Raw genomic sequence first — 7,036 nt, 5'->3', positions numbered from 1 at the left:
GTATTGAGACTATAAATACTTATCATTTAGGTCGTTTTTAGACACCACCTTTCATACTTTACAGAAATCCTTTTCCTTTAGCCGTTTTTATGCGATTTTTGTAGAAGATTTGTTCAAGTCCGAGTTCTTCAATAGAGAAGCTTTCTTTCATCTCTTTTCTTTACTGTTTTTGATTACTTTTATTAAAACCAATGATGATGTCGACCTCAGCTATGTCTGAGTAGATCCCGAGTTGGGCTTAGGGTTCCCTAAAGGGGCTCTCATAATCGATTAAGATATCTAGGTTTATAGATCTGGGATTTTAACTTTGTTTTCTGTTTATTCTCGTTCTTATTGCATGTATTCTTGATTGATCACCTAGTATCTGATCTAGATAGTTAGTGTTGCGAAAGTTTTCATTAAGTATCAGCCCTAGAATGAAACAGGCAATTTTTCAGTAGGAGTGGAAACCTACCTGCGGCGAGATCGTGAGTATTGACGAGTCTTGTGCAGCTCTTGCGTTCTCTCCCTTCCAAGGCCAGAGTGGAAACCTACTGGTCAGGGTTGTGAGAAACAGTTGGTTATGATCACGAAAGTGACATAGTCATACCGCCGTACTCTAGCTCTAGAACCCTATATATCGATATCCGTCAATCCCAATCTATCTACCCTAGTGTTAAAACCGATTATGATCCCTGTAGAGTTCCCGAAAGCTCAGCGTTTTTAGCCATTGTTTACAAACCAATCGATTTTGACTTGCTTATTTAGATCTGCATTTCAATTGCTTTAGTTCGATATTTTGCTTGCTTTATTTCCTTTCTATTCGATTTTTCTACTTATTTTCTAGGATAGATTTATTTGCTTTCTTTAGTTTTAGTTTAGTCCGTGACAAACAACCAATCTCTAAAACCAATCTAGTCTAGACATAAAGTTAGAAACCGTAGAAGAATACCAGGCACACAAATCCCCGTGGATTCGATCCCTAAATACTACAACTGATTAGCTGTGCACTTGCAGCTTTCACTTGTTTTTGTTAAGGGTAAAACTTGTTCCCTCACGCAGTTGACACATATCAAGTTTTTGGCACCGTTGCCGGGGATTTGTTTCGCTGCCTTTTGCTATTTTTCTTGTTTTAACTTCTGTTCTAGACACCTGATCTCTAGTTCTTTCTTAAAGTTTTGCTCAATTATCTTTCCCTTCTTTTGTTTTTCTCTGGATTGCATGAATACCAGGCGCAGACCTGTAGAAAACATTCCAATTCTAGACGCGATAGCCAACGACGACCAGCCTGGAGATCCTATTAACCGAGCTTTAAATAGGGACCAAGACGGGTCCGAACATGGAGAAAATGAAGAGAATGATCACAGAGGAGGTGATTATGCTCGACAAGATGTAGAGGAGGATGAGGTTCCTCCAAGAAACCACCAGAACTGCGAGAGAGAAGAACGTGAAGACCTTGACGCACCTATCAATGCAGCCGATGGTGACAACCAAGGGATGCAGCCGAATGGACGCGTTAACCGCCTTGTTCAGCAAGCAAATCAACCCCGAAGACAAGCCAGGAACCATCGCATAGCTGATTTCAATGCACCTACTCAAAATTTTCAGAACCGATTTGCAATTCAAGTTCTATTTCCGAACCGGAATGAGTTTGAAGTCAAGCCTCAAATCATCTCATTGGTGAAACAAAGCCAATTCCATGGAGTTCCTTCTGAACACCCAATGGACCATATCAAGCTCTTTGAAGAAATCTGCAGCATGATGAGAACAAACCAAGTTCCAGCAGACTATTTAAAGTGTAAGTTGTTCCCTTTTTCATTAGCAGACAAAGCTCACTGTTGGTTGAAATCTTTGCCTGCAGGATCGATTACGAATTGGGAAGAGTGTAAAACTGCTTTCCTGAATCACTTCTATACTAAGTCAAGGTCGAACTTGTTGAGAACAAAGATCTCAAGCTTTCACCAAGGACCGACTGAATCTTTCTATGAAGCCTGGGAACGTTTTAAGGAGTATGAACGTGATTGCCCTCACCATGGATTTCCTGGATCAAGCCTGCTGAGCACATTTTACCGAGGGTTGCAACCGAAATACAAACTTTCACTTGATACAGCTAGCAATGGAAATTTTGGACAAAAGACGATAGCCCAAGGAAGAGCCCTCATCGAAAATTTGGCTCAAGCCAATAGCAATGATTGTCCTGAATACGATCGCTCGACAAAACAAACCGGAACAGGCAACAAGGAGATAACCGAGTTGAAGAACATGATGAGCCAGCTTCTGAAGAACAACAATCGCCCAATCCATGCTTGTGAGACCAACAATGGCGCATAAGATGAAGGGCTTTTGAAGACTAACAATCGCCGAATTCATGTTCATCTCCTTGATAGCCCATTGCGCTTTATACTCAAGTTCTACTGGAAGGTGACATGCTTTTCCATAAACTAGGTTGAATGGTGTTGTTCTTAATGGTGTCTTGAATGTTGTTCGGTATGCCCATAATGCATGGTCAAGCTTTGTAGACCAATCCTTGCAATGAACTGCAGTAGTTTTCTGCAAAATCGACTTGATTTCTCTATTTGAGATTTCCACTTGACCGCTGGTTTGGGGATGGTATGGAGAAACAACTTTATGTGTAACTCCATTCTTTCTAAGAATATTCTCGAAAACTCTGTTAATAAAATGCGATCCTCCGTCGCTTATCACAATTCTAGGAACTCCAAAACGCGGGAATATAACCGATTTAAACAGCTTCATGACAACTTTCGGATCATTGGTGGGACTGGCGACTGCTTCTACCCACTTAGATACGTAGTCTACTGCTACTAAGATGTATTGGTTTCCAAAAGAAGTCGGAAAGGATCCCATAAAATCTTTTCCCCAGACATCAAAAATTTCGACTTCGAGAATAAAATTTTGAGGCATCTTATTCCTTTTGCTTATGTTGCCCATCCTTTGGCATTTATCGCATCACGATATATAAGCTTAAGTATCTTTGAACAAAGTAGGCCACCAAAAACCTGCTTGTAAAATCTTTGAAGCAGTTTTAAAAGTTGCAAAGTGTCCTGCGTAAGACGAGCTATGGCATCCGAATAAAATTCCTTCCATCTCTTCTTCAGCCACGCATCTTCGGAATAACCCATCAGCACATCTCTTATAGAGATTGGGTTCATCCCCAAAATAATGTCTAACGTCTTTCAGAAACTTTTTCTTCCTATACCCAAAGAATTTTGGTGGTTCTACATCAGCTGCTAGGTAATTCGCTATGTGCCTAAACCATGGTGTGTTGAAAGCATCTGATCGTCGCATGAGTTGACGTGGTGGTGCATCTATTGGGGTAGTATCTATTGCATAGATGTTTTCTTCCGGCAAACTGTCATTTAAAGGCAATCTTTCTTCAACTCGAATTCGTGAAAGATGGTCTGCAACTCCATTATCTGCGCCTTTCCGATCTCGAATTTCGATATCGAATTCTTTCAGTAGGAGGATCCATCTTATCAACCGAGGTTTAGCGTCTTTCTTAGACATTAAATACTTGATTGCGGCATGATCAGTATGAACTATGACCTTAGATCCTACGAGATAAGAACGAAATTTCTCAAATGCAAATACGACAGCTAGAAGTTCTTTCTCTGTTGTTGCATAATTGCATTGAGCTTCGTCTAGAGTTCTGCTTGCGTAGTAGATTACGTGCAGTTTCTTATCTTTTTGTTGGCCAAGCACTGCTCCGACTGCATAGTCACTTGCATCGCACATGATTTCGAATGGGAGTTCCCAATCAGGTGCTTGCATGACTGGAGCGGAAACAAGGGCTTCTTTGATCTTATGAAACGCGGCTAAGCACTCATCATCGAACTCGAAGTTCGTTTCCTTGCAAAGCAAACGTGTGAGAGGTCTAGCTATTTGAGAAAAGTCTTTTATGAATCGCCTATAGAATCCTGCGTGTCCTAAGAACTACGAATTCCTTTTACGTTTGTGGGAGGTTGTAGGCTAGTCATGACTTCGATTTTAGCTTTGTCAACTTCAATTCCTTTTCCCAAAACTCTATGCCCAAGCACGATTCCGTCTTGTACCATGAAGTGACATTTTTCCCTATTTAATACTAAGTGCTTATCTTCACATCTTTGCAGAACTTTACCAAGATTGCCTAAGCATTTTTCAAAAGAAGATCCATAGACAGAGAAATCATCCATGAATACTTCCATGAAATCTTCAATAAAGTCTGTGAAGATCGACATCATGCACCGCTGGAAGGTAGCAGGTGCATTACACAGTCCAAAAGGCATACGTCGGTAAGCAAACGTGCCATATGGACAAGTGAATGTCGTTTTTTCTTGATCGTCCGGGTGAATAGGAAATTGGAAAAATCCGGAGTATCCATCAAGGAAGCAATAGTAAGGGTAATTAGCTAACCTTTCTAGCATTTGATCTATGAAGGGAAGTGGGAAATGATCTTTCCTGGTTGCTGCATTCAGCTTCCGGTAATCGATGCACATACGATGTCCAGTTACTGTTCTTGTAGCAATCATTTCATCCTTATCATTTTTAATGACAGTGACTCCTCCTTTCTTAGGAACAACGTGAACTGGGTTAACCCAAGTGCTATCTGAGATAGGAAAGATTATTCCAGCTTCTAAAAGCTTCATAATCCCCTTCTTGACAACATCCATGAGATTAGGGTTTAGTCTCCTTTGACTTTCGATTGAGTTTTTAGCATTATCCTCTAGAATTATCTTGTGCATACAAAGATCTGGGGAGATTCCAGGTATGTCATCAAGTGAATATCCTAAGGCTTTTCTATGCTTTCTCAGCTCAGTCAACAGCATTGTGGTTTCTTCTTCCGTCAAACCAGAGTTTATTTTGACAGGATAAGTAGAATTTGGTCCAAGGAATACTTAAGTCCGACGGGAAGAGGTTTAAGCTCGACTTTAGGGGCTTTAAGCTCACTCCAAGGATCATTAATTGCTGTAGCAGTGTCTTTAGGAGGTGTAGGAATGTTTGTTTGGTCCTTAAGATCTAGATAGTTTAGAGGTTTCCTATAAGTTTCAGATTTATCAAGCATACGTGCGCACTCACTCGAAATTTCTTCAAGGAAATTGTGTTCGTCTTTTGCGGGTGAAAGCGTGACACTTAAAGGGTCGTCTAGAAGCAGATCTTCATAGACTTCCTCAATAAGTCCGTCTAACTCATCAACCCAACAAATTTTGCCATCCATAGTCGGGTTATCGAAACTTTTGTTCATGTCAAACTGCATAACTAGGCCGGCTAGATGAAGGTCAATTTTTCCTTTAGGAACATTGATTATGGCTCTGGCTGTAGATAGGAATGGTTGTCCAAGAATAAGTGGATCTTTAGGTTCTCTTTCTAGTTCTAGAACTACGAAATCAGTGGGGATGAAACATTTTTTGATTTCGATAGGAACATCAATTAAGATACCTACAGGTTGTCTAACAGAACGATCAGCTAATACTAAGGAAATTTTTAGTGGGCTGGAAAGTGTGATGTCCTAAACGTTTTGCTACTGAAAGAGGCATCATGTTTATGCTAGATCCTAAATCACAGAGAGCACGCTCAAAAGCTACATCATTGATGGTGCATGAAAGTACAAAGCTTCCAGGATCGTTTTTCTTTTCAGTGATTCGGCTTTGCAGGATAGAACTACATTCATGGGTTATCATCATAACACCTTCTTCAAGAGTTAAAGAATTTGCTAGAATACCCTTCATGTATTTTCTTAAAGCAAGAATCATAGCACAAGCTTCTACGAAAGGTAGTCTCACATTTAACTGATCGATTAGCTCTTTCAGCTTAGCTTTTTCTTTCTCTTTCTTAGGGGCTCTTAAGGCTCTAGGATATGAAGGTTTAGGTTTATAGACACGAGTTGGTGGAGGTGGAATCGGGTCTTCTCCGAGGATTTCCCGGGATGAATCTTCTCTTACTTCTTCTCCATCTTTTTTCACCTACTACTTCTTTTTCAACATCTTCAATCGTGATTCTTTCTCTTTCTTTTTCCTTTTCCTTACCTTTTTCCTCATCTTCTGGATCGTTAGGAAATTCAGGCTCTTTGTAAGCTAAAACACTCCTAAGTGTGATAGCTTTCACATGATCGGAGGGATCTGCTTCGCTTGAGCATTCGAAAGATTTTTCACTTGGCTCCTCCTCAGAATTATCTATGTTTTTGGAATTAGTTTTGATCATCAGGCTAAGGAGGGTGGAAAATTTTTCTTTAAAATCTTCTTGCATCGTTTTTAGTTCAGATCTAAGTTCACTAATTTCTTCTGACCTAGATTTTTCAAGCTCTAGAATCTTTTTGTTTAGGTTTTCAGCTTTGGAAGAGGGAAAACTAGGATAGGAATTGCAATTAGATTGAATAGCCAAGATTGGTACGGAAGGTGGTTTCAAGACAAGTTCGGAAGACAATTTCCCACGGTCAGAAGGCTCGCGACCGCGGTTAAACAGGTCTTGGCCACGGTCAGCATCATCACGACCGCGGTGAAAGCTTGCTTGGCCGCGGTCCGAATGAATGGACCCGCGGTAATCAGAAACGAATGGAAAATCTTGAATTTGATAGACTTCTGCAGTGTTAACCATCCCTTGATCAGATTAATCCATTGGGGTGTCCCAACTGTCAAAGTTACACGTATTATGTACCTTGTTTGGTTGTTGCAATCCAAGATGACTCATTATGTGATGGAGACACTTCATAACTTCCGAAATCTCTTCTTTCTTCTCAGGAAGTGCAGAGTTACCAAAGGTTGCTTGATTACGGATGCTGTTTGCAAAATTTTTGATGAAAACATGAGCATCTTCTACAGATCTAGTTGAGAAGTCTCCATTACTTGCTGTGTCGAAAGAATGTCGTAACTCTGGAGTTATATCGCGATAGAAGATACCCAGCAGGTATTCCTCGGTATATCCATGGTGTCGACAATCTCTTTGGTATTCTCTAAATATTTCCCAAGTATCTAAAAGATCTTCATCTTCTTTTTGTTTATAAGTTCTTATCTTGTTTCTTAAGAGATTTGAACGATTTCTAGTGTAAAAACGATTTAGGAAAGCA

The 7,036-nt window shown here is 40.2% G+C and overlaps 1 non-coding gene across 1 annotated transcript; it reads right to left on the bottom strand.

Annotated features, from left to right (window-relative positions):
- Positions 1–1,913: 1,913 nt before the first annotated feature.
- On the bottom strand, positions 1,914–2,018 carry LOC112088716. The gene has a single exon (XR_002900661.1). It is a non-coding gene; the product is annotated as a small nucleolar RNA R71 (small nucleolar RNA).
- Between the last annotated feature and the right edge of the window lie 5,018 nt (positions 2,019–7,036).

Source organism: Eutrema salsugineum, unplaced genomic scaffold, assembly GCF_000478725.1.
Source record: "Eutrema salsugineum unplaced genomic scaffold, Eutsalg1_0 scaffold_14, whole genome shotgun sequence".
NCBI classification, from domain to species: Eukaryota; Viridiplantae; Streptophyta; class Magnoliopsida; order Brassicales; family Brassicaceae; genus Eutrema; species Eutrema salsugineum.
This window is presented reverse-complemented; position numbering and strand designations above follow the sequence as displayed.